The sequence below is a fragment of the Myodes glareolus genome, chromosome 5 (assembly GCF_982192425.1).
Source record: "Myodes glareolus chromosome 5, mMyoGla1.1, whole genome shotgun sequence".
Taxonomy (NCBI): Eukaryota; Metazoa; Chordata; class Mammalia; order Rodentia; family Cricetidae; genus Myodes; species Myodes glareolus.
In genome coordinates, this window is record NC_142030.1 from 91829053 (window position 1) to 91846059 (window position 17007).

A 17007-nucleotide genomic window follows, 5' to 3' on the forward strand; every position below is an offset into this window, starting at 1 on the left:
ATCACAGGGGCCTTATAGAGAGCCTTGCTCTGGCCTGTGGCTGCTACTGCCCACTTGGCTAATGATAGTCTGTTCTTTGTGGTATTTGAGCACCTGTCTGGAAGTTAATCATATTTCCTACTGTGTTCTGACCTTTCTCGGGGGCCTCTTGTGTCCCACAGCTATCTGGCAGGACTCAGGAGTTCAACTCACATTACAATCTGCCCCTTTCTTTAGAGAGGAAAGTATACCAGTTAGTCTCAGCTCACTAGGCTGAGCTACATTAGCTTCGGAGCCAAGAGGGGCCCTTTCCTCTCCACCTCCAATAAAGGACCCCTCTCTGCCCCCACCCCCACCACGGACCCTGCACAGCCTTCTCCAGGGTTCAGTATGCTCTACAGAGCACCCGAGACTGCACCTGGGCAGGCAGCACAGGCTACTCAGCCGCCTCTCTTTAAAGACTCATTAGTAAGTTAATATTGCCATTTCCAGAGCCAGAAGCATCCTCCATTCTTCTTAATTAAAAAGAGCTCCATGTCCTGGCAGAGCCGAGAGGGGCTCTGAATGATTTACACACCAGTCCCACTGCTGCCAGCCGGGAAATCGGCAAGGAAGATTGATTGGCAGATGGGCCAGCCTGCCTGTCTAGCTAGTGAGTGCACTGGTGTGGATGTGTGCGTATGTGCGTGTGGATGTGTGCAGAGGCAGGGGGTTGTTTTTCTACTGGCAGGTACAAAGTGAGCAGGGTCTCAGATCCATCACCCATCCCAGAGAGCACAACTTGGTAAGGCCAGGAGAGAAACTGCCAGAAGTTGGGTCATAGGCAAGGCCTGCTGAGCCTCTGCTTAAACTTCCTAATGGCAGCAGAACTGTCTTCATGAAGGACAAAAGTATAGGCCTGAAGGCTGTGTCACCGTGTAGAAGAGGATGGCCCACTCCCTGGAGATACCGCTCATTCCGAGGAAGGCATTCCCCACCAAGACCACACCACAGACTGGATTTTATTTTTCAACTATAAGAGGAGACTTTCCGGGGCAGAGCTGGGACTGCAGCTCAGCTGTCAGGGTTCTTGTCTAACTTTCATGAAGCCCTGTGTTCCATCCCCAGCCCTGCATAAATCTGGGTGTGGCCTCACACGCTTGTAACCCCTGCACTTAACTAGTGGAGGCAGGAAGGTCAGAAGTTCAAAGGTATCCTCGGCTGCTTGGTGAGTTTGAGGCTGGTCAGAGCTACATGAGACCCCGTCTCAAAAAGAGAAAGGAGGGAAGGGAGTGGGAGAGGCAGGTTCCTGACTTACTTCTCCTTCACCTACCTTCTAGCTCATGGAAGACATCAAGGCCCACGATTTGACAGGACTATGGAGGGAATGACGGGGGCCACAGTTTGATTAGTGAGGTGACATTCAACCCCAGGCCTCTAAGGTGCCAGAAAGTGAAGGTGGTCACTCTCTGAGGTACTCACCTTCTTTTGTCTCTCCATGCCAGGGGTACTGGGGACTCGTGTTCCCTATCATATGTGTCTGCTGCCCTCTGAGAGTCCCCCATTCTTCTTGCCACCAGCAAGGCAGGAACTAACGGATGATTCACTGGGTAGGCCTGCGCAGAGGAAGGGAACTTCTACTCTCTTCTTACCTCTTTCCTTCATCTCTCTCTCTCTCCTCACACACACACACACACAAATGCATGCATGCACACACACAAACACACACATGCATGCACGCACGCACGCATGCATGCACGGGCACATACACACTCCCCATTCCCCTTATCCCCCTTTCCCTTCCCAAAGGTATTGCAGAAAAGACAGCCCAGAAGCACAGTTGTGGAGGGGTGGGGTTAGAGAGCAGGCCTCATCCAACACCCCGCTTCAACCCAATCCCTTGAGAGACAGGCAATCTGCTGCCGCAGCAAGGCTGCCATCTGGTATGCTGACCCATGTCTCTTCCATACGACACACGGAGGAGGAGGGGAAGCATAGCAGGCAGGCTGTGCGTGGGTTGGGTTGTGCTGCTCTAAAAATAAATGGGCATCCAGAAAGGTGAGCCGCAGGCTAGGGTGTGGGTGGATCAAAGGGTCTGCCTGTCTTTATTAGCGGGCATTCCCAGGCTAGTCAGGTATGCAACTGAGGGATCTGGGGAACCCCAAGGGACCAGAACTTGTCATCAGGAGAACGGGGCTTCCTGTTTAGAGCCTGTGAGTCCTCAGCCCCTATCCTGGAGGTTACTAAGTGTCTTAATTAGGGTTTCTATTGCTGTGAAGAGACACCATGACCACAGCAACTCTTAAAAAGGAAAACATTTCACTGGGGCTGGCTTAAAGTTCAGAGGTTTAGTCCATTGTCATAATGGGAAGCATGGCAGCACACAGGCAGACATGGTGCTGGAGAGGTAGCCAAGTTCTACATCTGGATCCGCAGGCAGCAGGAAGAGACTGTCACACTGGGCCTGGCTAGAGCATCTGAGACCTCAAAGCCCACCCCCAGTGGTCACAGACTTCCTTCAACAAGGCCACATCTTTTCAAACAAGGCCACATCTCCTAATAGTGCCACTCCCTGTGAGCCCACGGGGGACACTTTCTTTCCAACCACCACAGTATGGAAGGATCTGAATGGTCCCGATTCAGACTCAAATCTAACAGCTGGTGTTCTAGAAGCTACCACAGACCCTGTGTGTCCCTCGTCCCCCTGAAGTTCTAGGTCCCCATGTCTTTCCTTGGCTGACATCTTCCCCCATAGTCCCAGCTTCAGTTGAGAACCCGACATTCTTGAGGTTCCTTAGCACAGTTCCCGGCGACCACGGAACCGTAGGGTCTCAGCACAGTAGTCAGTGAACAAGACTTGATCTAGTCTGTCTTGTGATCTCACAGCCATCTTTATAACTTTTAATTGTCAAGGAGAAAGAAACAAAGGAAAATATGCTTCGGGACCTGTGAAAATGACATGACATTCACATTTCTATAAATACAGTTATATATTATGTTGGGACACAGCCCGCATGTTGTCAGCCACAGCCTTCCTGCTACAACAATGTGAAGTAGTCTACACAGCATGTGGGACCACAGGCATAAACTACTTCCTTTCCGGCCCTTTGTAACCCTTCTCTTCACCCTCAGCTCTTTTAGGGGGACAAGCAGGAAGCCACCCTTTTCTTGACAACTTGTCCCAGACGACCACTCAGTGCCAGTGCCCACTGTTGGTCACTTACTGAATGCGGCCACCTTCTCTCGTTTTTATATAATTTTCACAACCGTCTTGAGAGAAACAAGGACTACCAGTCCCCTTTCCATGAGGAAGTCACAGTGACGTAGCAGGAATTTCCCCTCACTCACAGCTCCTTAGAAGAGTGTCCCAGGTTAAAGGTGTAGCTCGCAGAGAGAGAAAGTGCAAGGCCTCGAGCACCAAAAACGTTTTTGAAAAGAGCACCCTGGGCTGGTGAGATGTGGCAGCCCCGGCAGCCTGATTTGTCTCCCTGGGACCCACGTTGTGGGGAAGCAGAGAACTGGACAGCTCCTGCAAGCTCTCTCCTGACCTCCACATGTGTGCAAGGATTAGTGTGTATGTATGTGTGTGCATGGGTACAGAGGCATGCACGTGTGCGCGTATGTGTGAGCGTGTTTGTGCGCACATGTGCATGTGCATATGAATGTACGTGTTCACGGGTGCATATGCATGCATGCGTACGAGTGTCTGCATGTGTGCATGTGTGTATGTGTATGTGTTGAAAGGGGAGACAGAGAACCCTGCATTCCAAGCCAGGTGCTCCTGACTGACAACTATCTATGTTCTTTCAAGGCCATGAGTCTAAGATGACGTCTTGCAGCCTAGACAAACTCCCCAACAGACATGGGAATAGGAGTTTGGGTGCTGGGGACAAGGACTCGGGTCCTGCCTCGAATTCCCAGCCTCAGGCCCTCATTGTTGAGGTGAGAGGAGTGTCAGCCACAGCGAAGTCAGCCGCAGAGAGGGGAGTCAGTTCTGACCAGCATCCCACCTCCAGCCTGCTCCTGACCCTCTGAAGTCTCCTCCACTCTCCAGCTTTCCTCTGGGAAGACTAATTTGCATTTAAATAAGAAAGGCCAGGAAAGGTCACGCTGTAGTGTTTGGGTGCTAATTAGAAATTCATTCCAGATTAAATATTAAGGCACTTCTGTTAGCATTTAGAGTGGGGGTGGGGAACGTGTCAAGGAAAGCACCAGGGATGCGTGGAATGTCCGAGCAAGGCCTTCGGAGCTTCAGCAGAGGGCAGAGGGGTGTTCATAAGATCTGTGCTGGCATGAGGATGCATCTTGGTAGCCTGGCTCAACTCGGAATGAATAGTAACGATTCTGGAGAAGAACTGGAGGGTAGTCAGTGGGGTAGGAGTCTTCAGGTTGTCAGTTTCTCAAATTGCTTATAGACAACCCAAAGTAGGGTCCCCAGCCATTCAGTGGGCACACGAGGAGTATTTGCTGCATGAATGAATGAATCAATAAGTTAAGAGGGGGGTTATTGGTCCACTGCAGGCGTGAGTCAGGTGTTGTTCCCAGTAGCTTATCTGAATCTTCCAGTTCAATGTTTGTGTTTTGGCCTCTGTGTTTCCCCTGCAGCTTTGCAGATGCCATTTCCCTTGGTCTTGAAGCAGAGTACTTTGCCTTGAACAAGCTGCCTTACTCTCACTATCGCATGTTGTATTTGGTAATTGTAGTACAGCTGGAAGGTGAGTCAGGTTTTACTATTCCCCATTCAAAAGTAAGAAAACAACTCCAGAGGTGAAGAGATGAGCCCCGTGGCACCGGTTCAATGTGAAGCTCAGCCAGGGGCCAAGCTTGGTCTTGGGCTCCCACACTGGTTCTCTCTAGACTGTCACACTCCCCCTTCTCCCTACTCTGGGCTGGTTATTCCCAGCGTCCTGCCCTGAGACTGGCCCTGGCCTTCAAGTACAGGCTACTCAAATGACGTGAGAACCCCAAAGTGCAGCTGAGCACCCCTGCCAGGCTTAGAGCCTGAGGCAGTCAACGAGTTGGTGGCCAAGGCCTCACATGCTCATTCAAACTTATTCAAACCTCTTGTGCTCAGCCTGAATACTACCTTCTCGGGACTTCTGTGTGATTCCTACAGACAAGAGTCCTCTTTCCTGTGTTTCCCTGGGATGTGCCCAGTGACTGGTAAGCATGTATGATAATAGTCTCTCACAGTAATAGCTGCCATAGACATTCAGGGCACCATGAAAAATATTTTTTAATATAGTCTATATAATTTCACACATATAAGAACCCTAGAATAATTATGGTGATATTAATAAGTACACATTACTTATGTATGTAAGAGCTGACCTGAGTATGGTGGGTAATATAGCCTGTAAGTCTGCCATTCTACAGATGCAAAAACTGAGTCTTCCAGAGGGCAAACAACTTGCCCCAAGGCCACAGAGTTAGAAAGACTGTGAAATTCAGTTCGTCTGGACATGGGACAGTGTACACATCTGTCTGGATGATGTACACTTACGGCAGGAACCATGTGATGTGCCTGTCATTCTTCACAAGCATACCTTTTCCATACATAGTAGGTTGTCCAAAAACCGAGCTGAAGTGGACCAGAAGTCAGACATTGTGAATGCTGGCCGCGTGCCGGCGAATCTGAATAGTGGTCTTTGAATGAATGCAGTTAGCTGGTTTAAAGCCAGGCTGGGAAAAACGGTCCAGTGAGGCATGCACAACGGAGCAGAAATAACAACCTTGGAGGACATCCCTGCCCTCAAAAGAGTTCTCGCTGTCCCATGCCAGGCATCTGGCCTGGGTATCCCTCTACTCACTAACACCACCACCCGTCTCTGCCAGCAGCAGGCTCTCAGTATGCCAGGGTATACACTTCAGCACAAATGAATGAGAAGAAAACTTACCTGACTGGGAGACGAAGGGCATCCCGAGACCACCGCAGAAGACAAAGGAGGCAGGGAGTCTCTCGGGTGGGCTGCCTCGGAGTCTTGTTTCCACTGCAGTGTAAGCAGGGTCCCCAGGGGTTTCTCCGCCAGCAAACAGTCTCCCACTCGGTTCCATCTGATGCTATTTGACGACTTGAGAAGGAGCTATGCGTGCTCCACGTGTGCCCCTCAAGGCAGGTGGGAAGAAGCCCTCAGGCCCAGCCCTATTCAAACGGCTGAGTGTCCCTCTCTGAGCCCAGCTGCCAGGGCCTGCTCTGTAAGATGGTAAGAGGGTGGACATGCTCACACAGACGGGAACCGCCATGGATACTAACAACAAACAGGTCAGGGAGCTGGACTCCTCAGCAGATACAAGAGAACACAGGGAAGAGAGCAGGGCCAGTTCTTCAGTGGGTGACCAACAGGCTGCTCCTTTTCCGTTTGTTTGTTTCTCAAGACAGATGTTTCTCTGTGTAGCACTGGCCGTCCTGGAACTTGTTCTGTAGACCAGGCTGGCCTTGAACTTGGAGATCCTCCTGCCTCTGCCTCCCGAGTGCTGGGATTAAAGGTGTGTGCCTCAACGAGCTCCTTAAATTTACCTTTTCTATCACAGAAGTTAGAATGGAAGCAGGGTGGTGGTGGCCATGCCCTTTAATCCTTTAATCCCGGCACTCGGGAGGTAGAGACAGGCAGATATCTGTGAGTTTGAGGCCAGCCTGGTCTACAAGAGCTAGTTCCAGGACAGACTCCAAAGCCACAGAGAAACCCTGCCTTGAAAAACCGAAAAGAAGTTAAAATGGGGACTGGAGAGATGGCTCAATGGTTAAGAGCATTGCCTGCTCTTCCAAAGATCCTGAGTTCAATTCCCGGCAACCACATGGTGGCTCACAACCATCTGTAATGAGGTCTGGTGCCCTCTTCTGGCCTGCAGACATACACACAGACAGAATATTGTATACATAATAAATAGATAGATAGATAGATAGATAGATAGATTTTTTTTTAAAAAAAAAAGAAGTTAAAATGGGTGAACACAAGCTAACATGGGCCGTGTAACTGTGTAGCCATGACTCTGCCTTTTGAGTGTGAGCCAGGACCACGCCATTTCCATTTTGATCAAATTGTTACAATTTCAGCAACTAAATTTCTTGATTTTTTTCTTTCCTTTTTTCTTCTTTCTTTATTTTATGTGCTTTGGTATGAAGGTGTCAAATCCGCTGGGACTGGAGTCACAGACAGTGATGATCTACCATGTGGGTGCTGGGAATTGAACCTGGGTCCTCTGGAAAAGCAGTTAGTGCTCTTAACTGCTGAGCCACCTATCCAGTCCAAGTTACTGGGTTTCTAAAAATAAATTAGTTTTCTTTTTTTTTCTCAAAGTTTATTAAAATACAAAAGTCTCCATTTCCGCCCCTCCTCCCAACACCCTCCCACTCCCCCCACTCCCTCCCCAATAAATTAGTTTTCTATATTCTTTTTTGTTTTTGTTTGTTTTTTGTTTTGTTGTTGTTGTTGTTGTTGTTTTTTTTTTGAGACATAGTTTCTCTGTCTACAGAGTAGTTTCTCTGTCTACACAGCTGCCCTGGAACTAGCTCTTGTAGACCAGACTGGTCTCGAACTCACAGAGATCAACCTGTCTCTGCTTCCCAAGTGCTGGGATTAAAGGTGTGCGCCACCACCACCTGGCTAGTTTCTAGATTCTTGATGCCCCACCCTATACCCCCAAATAAAGTCCACACAGTTAAGACATTTATGGATCACCTGACACCCTTTAACTACTTACTAAACACCCCAAGCCTAGAGGGAAAACTTTCAACCTTCTTCCCCGTTCCCTCCTCTCTGCCCTGTATCTGCCCAGCTTGTACAGGGTCGGCCAACTGATTCTCACAAGGCTCCCCGCCCCCGCCCCCGCCTCTACGGGTGCCCCCTCCCAGAGAAAATCCTGCCCTGTCTGAAGTCACCTCCGTTTTTCCTTCTCACTGACCTTTCACTGAGGACTTTCAGTTCTATTTCAGGAGATTTTTCTGTCTCTGAGGAGAAAACAGGATCTGAAAATTAAAAAACTGCACACCAGAAATCCCGCTCTGACTATGAGGAAGATCCTCCTCTGTGAAAGGGGACCTGTGGGGTGGGGCTCAAGAGCAAATGAAACATTATAGCTAAGTTCCCAGAACTCGGGCAGGCTTAGAGTGTTTGCCATCTTCATGGCCTTGGCCCTAACCCTTCCAACCCTTGATTTCTGTAGCTATAAACTGAACAGGTCTCCCAAGGGGACTGAATTTGAGGCTTCGTTTAGCAACTGTATTTGATAGGATGAAGTCACAGGTTTATGTTTGCCGAAACGGTTCAATATTTATTCATGCATTTATTATGTGTACATTACGGCCCAATATATATTTTTCACTGTGCTGCAGATGGAATTCAAGGCCCTGTGACTGCTAGGTAAGCACTCTACCACTGAAAACACCGCAGCCTCTACATCTTGGCTTTTTAAAAACGTGTGCTTATGTAAGTAAGTAAATCAGCCCTATGGCCTAGGAAGTACTCGTTCCTTTCTTAGTCCCTGGTCGGTCGTCTGCCTGGAAAGAGAGGAAAGAGAATGCAGCTCTAGAACCAGAGGACAGCACAGGGAAGATATGTCACAGGCTGTGTTGATTTCACAAGCAACGGACCTCCTATGGAGACTCAGGTGTTCCGGATGTTTCCCGGGGAAGTACCTGTGTAGCTGAACGACCTGCTTTCGCTCTAAGGTCATAACCCTGTGTACGACCACGGCTTGCAGTTGAGTTGCTTCTTGTCCCAGAAGCCCCTCCGTCACTATTGTATCTCCACCACCACTACCCCTTTGTCTCCCAGCCTTCCTGCTGGGCTATACTTTGGTCCCTGAGCAGAGTGGTTGCAGGCTGTCGCTCTTAATGAAGCGTTGGCCCAGAGAGACAGTCATCTATCACGGCAGCCCCGGGATGATCCGTGAGCTGCATGTTAGAAATGCCTGACAAAGCTGGGCTACAGCTCAATTAAAGAGAAGTGTGTGTGTGTGTGTGTGTGTGTGCGCGCGCACGCGCGCGTGCGTTCACGCACTGGAGGCTGGAGAGTAGAGAATAAATAAGAATTCAGTAAATCGAGTAAAAACGTGCCCTGAGGATTGGCCAGAAGCTAGCATCCTGCCTGATTGACAGCAGCTCGGGAGACGGTAGAGATTAGACCCTCGCTGCCAAGCAGCCCCCAAACCTGGCAAAGCTTGTAGTTTGCTGTTTGTCTTATTCTACGGAGTAATGAATATAAATGCAATAAACCACATATGAAGATGATTTTGAACTCAATTTGGGCCTTCACAGTCTCAGAAAATAGTTCAGGGTGCCAGCTTTTCTGCTTCATTTGGATTCACAAGATTTGGTGAGTGGGGCAGGAGATGGAGGGCAAGGGCAGGGCTCTCAATACTACACACAAAGCCATAAGCCACACTGCCCGCCACCCCAAGTTACGGAGGGAAAAAAAGAAGAGATAAGATGTGAGGCCAACAGAGAGGTGAAGGTGTTTCCCATGTGGCATCCCTTCAGGAATCCTTCCTCGGCTCTCCAAAGATGCTCTCATCTAGGAACAGGGAACAGAAGGTCATGGGCTGAGATTCTGAGAATCAGGCCACTTGGGTCTGTAGAGATAGTGAGCAGTTCACAACAGCTGGTAACTCCAGCTCCAAGGGATCTGAGGTTCCCTCTGACCTCTTCAAGCATCTGCACACACGCACACACATACACACACACACACACACACGCATGCATGCACACACACATGGACATGCACGTACACACATACATGCACACATACACACACAGTGATAATAAAACAAATCTTTTTTTAAAAGATTTATTTATTTATTATGTATACAATGGTCTGCCTGCATGTGTCCCTGCAGACAGAAGTTGGCACCAGATCTTATTACTGGTGGTTGTGAGCTACCATATGGTTGCTGGGAATTGAACTCAGGACCTCTGGAAGAGCAGTCCATGATCTTAACCACTGAGCCATCTCTCCAGCCCCCTAAAACAAATCTTTAAGGCAATCCCCTGTAACATCGCAGTGACGGGCTGTCTGATGCCCATCTCAGAGCCTTGGCAATAATAACAACTGTGTAGTTGGATACTTGGGGACAAAATAAAACCAGCTCCAGTTGAGACAAGCAGGCTGGGACCGGGCTAAAATACTAACAAAGGGATGTGGCAGACAGATAACGAAGTGGGCTCTGTTGCGGGGCTTGGTACTGATTAGCTCAGCACAGGTTTCCAGGGCTCCTCTCCACTGAGCTCCTCTCTCCCCACCCAAATCACAAGGGGCCAGAGTAGACATAGAGAAAGGGACTGGAGCTGACATCTTGCTTAATTTAAACTCTGCTCACAAAGAGAGCAGAGAACAGAAGGAGGGGTGGAAATCAAGTAAGGAAATGTCAACCCTTACAGTTGGTCAGAAGCCATTAGCCAGGCAGAGGCTCCAATTAGAAACCATTGAATTAGCACAGTAAAAGAGGAAAGAAACAGGACCGGGCACAGCGGGGTAGGATGGAGAAAGTGAGATATGAGGCAGAGATCAATAGAGGATTACCATAGATGTGCAAATGACAGGAGCTAGCAGATGTCTTCCACATAAACACGGCAGCCGGAACAGAAACCCTTCTTAAAATGTCCACACAGCTCACTGGCCCTCTCAGATCCTGTCTCGGGGAGCCTGGCCATCTTGTGGACTATTTTGGAAGAGATTTCTCTCTTTTGCTTGAACCAATAGACAAACGGACAGCTTTCAGCCATTAGGGGCTGGAGGGCTGGAATTCATTGGAACACACAGAGAAGACAGCTACTCCTTTAGACAGTGCCAGGAGTTCCATTCTGTTTCCTGCGCGAAGCTACTTGAAGAGAGATGGAAATACATCTGACTGTGAAGGTGAATCACGTAGACACGTTTCTCTTCAAAGCACTAATAATTATTTAATTTCGCGTACAGTACTTGTCAAGGCCAAGACTTTCTTACACATTTTTATTTTAATAAAGTCTCATTTTCTTGTCCAAAGAGAGATCAAGGTTGCTTCCCTTTCTTCTGGCTTGAAAGTCTTCGGATCAAGACACTTAAAAGCCTGTGATTGGCAGGCGCTCCTGATTCCAGGGCTGGGGGATAACACACTGAAAAAGAAAATGAAGTCACCCTCTTTTAGGACAGTCAGGGACCAGGGGCACACAAGATGCAGTACATCCGTTTTCAGAGAGTGGATGCCACTCTTGGCATTCGAGGTCCACCCTTGCAAGCAGGTGTGCAATGAGGGTTGCCAGTTAAAATACAGAAACCTAGTTAAGTTGGAATAGTTAGGGTCGACTAAAAAATCATTTCCTGGGGCTGGAGAGATAGCTCAGTGGTTAAGAGCATTGCCTGCTCTTCTATAGGTCCTGAGTTCAATTCCCAGCAACCACAACCATCTGTAATGAGGTTTGGTGCTATCTTCTGGCCTACAGGCATACATGCAGACAGAATATTGTATACATAATAAAAAAATCATTTACTGACTGAAATTCAGGCTTGAGAGAGTGCTCTATATTTTTATTTATTAACCTGTTAATTTTATGTCAAAAAGAAATAGCCTCCCTAACCCATCAAGTGGAAGGGCTTGCACATGACATTTGTCTGCACGTGTCTCTGTGAAGTGAGCGTGAGCAAACTTCCTTCACAGACCGCCCAGGAAGCCAGGGATTACAGGGTTTTAGGAACTGTAATGCAGAGTCAAACAGGAAGAGGCAGCATGAGATCTAGCCTAGGTCTGACCAACTCCCGGATGCCTGAAGAGTCAGCTGAAGGAGACTAGGTCGGCTCAAGAGAGTCCTTGCTTGAACACCAGGTTGAGACAGATCCAGGCCTCAAGCAGAAGAGATGGCTCAGTGGTTGTTTCCTACTCTTCCAAAGGACCCAGTTCAGTCCCAGGGCTCATGTTCTGTGGCCCACAGCTACCAGTAATAATAATTTAAACCAACAAACAAACAACAAAAACAGGTTTCTGGGAAGACCTTGAAGTCTTTGAAGGATTTGAGAGGCAAATGGAATGACTAGAGTAGTCTTTGGAGGATTTTAGTTTGATCACAGACTACAAAATGTCAGGGATTCTGGCAGTGAAGACCCTGCCCAGTCCTCCCTTCTGTGAGGATGGAGGGGCCCCAAATCCAGAAGCTGGACCTTGACTCTGTTTTTCTTCAATATCTATGAGTGTTTTGCCTACTTGAATGTTTGTGCATCATGTGAATGCAATGCTCTTGCGGGCCAGGAGAGGGTGTCAGATCCCCAGAACTGGAGCTCCATATGGTTGGGGGCCTTCTGGAAGAGCACCCTGTGCTCTTAACCACTAACGTTTACTTACTTCACCATCTTTCCTGTCCCGTAATCCAACGTTTAGCTACAAGGAAGACTGGAACAGGAGAGACACAGATAATGATAATCCAGATAGATGGCAAATTTGGTTACTCAAGCATTCCATGTGCGTGCTGGCTGGTCTGTCGGCAACTTGATGCACAAGCTAGAGTAATCTGAAAAGAGGGACCTCGATTGAGAAAATGTTTCCATAAGATCTGGCTGTAAGGCATTTTTTAAATTAGTGATTGATGAGGGAGGGCCCAGCCCGTTGTGGGTGGTGCCAATCCTTGGGGTTGGTGGTCCTGGGTTCTATAAGGAAGCAGGCTGAGTAAGCCAGTAAGCAGCCCCCCTCCATGGCCTCTGCATCAGTTCCTACTCCAGGATCCTGCTCTGCTTGAGTTCCGGTCCTGACCTCTGTCAATAAAGAACAGTGCTATAGAAGTGTAAACAGAATAAACCTTTTTTTTCCCCCTTAATTTGCCTTTTGGTCATGGCGTTTCCTCACAGTAATAGAAACTCTAACTAGACAATGTTGCCCTCTCATCCCATGGGTTGTGGATACATCAATATGTTTATCTAGTCACAGACAAAACAGCAAAGCATCATGGTTAAGAGAAAAAACTGTACAAATTTCAAGGCAAGCGCTAAACGTATAAAACCCTTAGATGGGAGCAGGTTCACATCTTCCTGATTTTAGGTTAGGCAATGGTTTCTTAGTTACAAACTCGAAAAACAATTAACCAAAGAAAAATAAATACGTTGTCTAATGTGTCCACCTAAATAATAACTAGAGAGGGATTCCACGAAAAAGCAATGATATTTATTTGCAATGACAGAGACTTGCAGTGGGACTGCATGGCCATTAGTAAACTGCAGGCATAAGCTAGGACTCTGAGGCAAGAAGTATTTAGAGTCAAAGATGATAATGCTCACTGGACAGGAAGTGGACCGGCCCAGGAACCCAGAGGCAGAAGTTGGCTCAGCTCACTGGAGGTGGGTCCGTTCCTGTGTTCTGTCGAGCACATTGTGGGGCTTGTTGCACTCTTGGAGAACACAACAGACATGCTTTGTTTCAGAAATCTGTGCAGACGTGTGAGCACGGTGTATGTGAGCACAAAGAAGTGTTTTCTGAGGTCCATACCCTCCATGCTCCAATTTTGCTGGGGTCTCACAAGAATGATTTCATCTTTGAACCCCCCCCCCCCACTTCGGTACCTGATCATATTTCAGGCTAGGGAGATTCCCATGTGTTCGTCCGCTCGTCAGATGATAGACGGGGTTTCTCTCGGATGATAGCTCTACCTGCTGAAAGTGAAGGGCTGGACGCTTGACGTGGCCGCTTTGTGTGGCATCTGGATCAGCTACCCCATTAAATTTGTCTTTCAAAGCACAGGAAGCCAGGTGCAACGCCATGCAGCCACAGCTAGACCAGCCTGGGCAAAATAACAAGGCTGTATCTCAAAAAACAAGCGATAGCTGGGTTTGGTAGCAGATGCCTTTAATGCCAGCGCTTGGAAGGCGGAGGCAAGCAGATCTCTGTGTATTCAAGGCCAGCCTGGTCCACACAGCAAGCTCCAAGCTAGCCAGGGCTAAACAATGACGCCCTATATGAACACAAATAAGTAAATAATAAATAGTTGTTTATTTAGCATTAGTTGAACAGAGGCTCTTATCCTCCCTTGGGCACAAACCAGCCTCCTGATTCTAATTTCCTTGTATAGAAAATCAGTGTTATTATAACGCCTATTTCACGAAATTGCCGAGAGGAGTAAACGGAACAATTTATGCAAAGCACTTAGCGCAGCTCCAGGCTACCACAAGCTCTTTGTTGAGGTTGCTTATCCTGCTGAGGTTGGGCGAGTTCCAGCTTTGGCATGTGATCACAGATTACCCCGACTCCTGGCACCTTCAGTCACACAGCGCAGCTAACCTCTGAAATTGTAAATGTGCAAATGCATAGCCTTCCCAGAAATACACCTGTCAGATGAACAAACACACAGTTAGTTCAGTTACAAACCCCAGCCAGGAGATAGCCAGCGATTAACACTGTTGGAGTTTTGGGACATGCTCAGTACAGGTATATGTACAAAGAGACTATCTATCTTTCTGGTAGATGCCCACGAAGCTGTTTCAGGCAGGAGTGTGACTTACTTCAGGCTTCACAGTCTGGACCAGCACAGCCAGGAGATGTCAGGATTTCCTCAGCTTTCACCTTGTTTGTTCTTCTATTTAAGTGACCACGGAAGCTCAGTACCTATATTTCCGTGTGCAGATCAGGCTGAGCAAGCATAGATTCTTATGAAGCTATGAAGGGACGTGCTACCTGCATGTTCTGGGCATTGATGTAGGAAGCTAACAGCAGAAGAGGGAATCATACGTAACAGTTTTTACAGTTTCCATTTCTTCTGCTGGTCCCCATCTTTTATTTTTTGAGATAGGGGTCATACTGTGTAGCTCAGGTTGGCCAAGTGTTGGCATGGCAGGCGTGCCCATGCCCCGCCCTCCGACTCTTTTTAACAGTTTAAATGAGGAAAGACAAGTCCAGAGAAGACAGACAGACAAAGGAGTCTGAATCTCAGACAAGGGGAATGCCTCAGTGTTAAGAATAATTGCAGAGCCCTTTAGTCCCAGCATTTGGGAGGCAGAGGCAGGTGTATCTCTGAGTTCAAGACCAGCCTAGTCTACATAAGTGAGTTGAGTTCAGGACAGCCAGAGCTACATAGTGAGATCCTGTCTCAAAATGGAAGAGAGAGAGAGAGAGAGAGAGAGAGAGAGAGAGAGAGAGAGAGAATGAATAATGGCTGTAGAGGTGGGGAATGGCTAAGAGCACTAACTGTGGGCTGGAGAGATGCCTCAGCCATTAAAGACTAGGCTCGCAGGGCTGGAGAGATGGCTCAGTGGTTAAGAGCATTGCCTGCTCTTCCGAAGGTCCTGAGTTCAATTCCCGGCAACCACATAGTGGCTCACAACCATCTGTAATGAGGTCTGGTCCCCTCTTCTGGCCTGCAGACATACACACAGACAGAATATTGCACACATAATAAATAAATAAATATTAAAAAAAAAAGACTAGGCTCGCTGGAGGCAGAGTTCAAGGCTAGCCTGGTCTACAAGAGCTAGTTCCAGGTCAGCTAGGGCTGTTACACAGAGGAAACCATGTCTCTAAATAAATAAATATTAACTAAAGGCAGGCTAGACTCACATCCAGCAATATAAAAGAGCACTAGCTGCTCTTCCAGAGGACCTAGGTTCAATTCCCTGAACCCATATGGTGGGTCACGACTGTCTCTAACTCCAGTCCCAGGACAGACATGCTTCAGACAAACACCCGCACACGTAGAAAAAAAATACATAAAATCCATTAAAAAGTTAAATAATTACATATTATTATTAATAATGTCATAGCATTTCAATACCTACTATAGAGGTACACCCTATGCACAAAACCCAGGGCGGGGATATTTTAATCCCCATTGTATAGAAGAGTAAGCGGAAGCCCACAGCAGCTCTCTCAGAATCGCAGAGGCCAAAATTTGCAGCACCAGAGCTGAAACTGGAATCAGATAAAAGTCCTCCTCATCTCAGGGCCACAATTATTTTCGGCCTGTTTGCCAATGATAAAGGACCTTGAGGTCATGGTCGTCCCTGTCCTCTGAGTCCCGTCATTTGAAATCCGCTAATCCTCATTTAAGTGAAACTCATTGCTGACCTTGGCAGCACACTGATGCCTCTGTCCTTCCCCCAGATGTGACGCCACCAATCTGGGGAGTGGCCTGGGCATCAGAGGGCACATCAAAGCGCTCCAGATGACCCTCACAGACATCCAGACTGTGGCCCCCTGGGATAAGGACAGTAAGGCAATGCACAGGTGCTTTCTGTTCAAATCAGTGCCAGGAAGGACTAGGACAAACGGCCACCTCCAGCAGGCTTGGGCCAGATCGGATTTGCTCAGGAGCTGGGCCTTGAGGTCACAGAAGGGAAGACCCTATAGGAGGCCTGAGGTGGCAGAGCCTCTTCTTACCTGCTAGTCCCCATGCTAGATGGATAATGCAGACAAAACTGAACTCTAAGGCAGCCGCCCCAGGGCTACACAGTTGTTTCACCAGTTTGCTTGTGAACAAATGTATCAGTGTAGCGATTTCTAGAATCTAAACTGAGGGGGATTAACACTGGGCAGCTGATTAAGCATTATGGCACCCTCCTCTGGCTTCTGTATGGCCTTCAAGAATAAAGGACAACTGAGCCCACAGGGCAAGAAAGAAAAATTTCACAGGACAGTGACAGATAGGAGCTACAAAGACAAGCATTCATGTGGCTTTTCCTTGGGATTTCCTAGTGTCCTTAAACTTTATACTATTAGATTATCCTGTCTATTAGATTATGTAGTGAGAAAACAGAATTGTAAAAATACTATTTTATTGTATATGTCTGTGTGTTTTGCCTACATATATGCCTGTGTGCCAGGTGTGTAGCTGATGCCTATCAAAGGTCAAAAGTCAAAAAAGGGCATTGGATCTCCTGGAACTGAAGTTGCAGACAGCTGTGAGCCACCATGTGGGTGCTGGGAGTCTTATAGATCCTCTGGAAGAGCAGCCAGTGCTCTTAGCCACTGAGCCATCCCTACAGATTGAAAAGACCATGTAACATGGGGGCCTGCTTGTTGGGGTTTCTGTCCTGCCCAGTTCTCACAGCCAGTAAGTCCCAAAGAAAATCATACAGAAAGTCTATATTAATGATAAACTGATTG

At 47.9% G+C, this 17007-nt stretch overlaps 1 long non-coding RNA gene across 1 annotated transcript; it reads right to left on the minus strand.

Moving 5' to 3' along the window:
* Positions 1-9923: 9923 nt before the first annotated feature.
* Positions 9924-14494, minus strand: LOC146894991 (uncharacterized). The gene is made up of 4 exons (XR_015001440.1): positions 14412-14494; positions 13476-14237; positions 12268-12433; positions 9924-11047 (listed from the first exon to the last, which is right to left on the minus strand). It is a non-coding gene; the product is annotated as an uncharacterized LOC146894991 (long non-coding RNA).
* Between the last annotated feature and the right edge of the window lie 2513 nt (positions 14495-17007).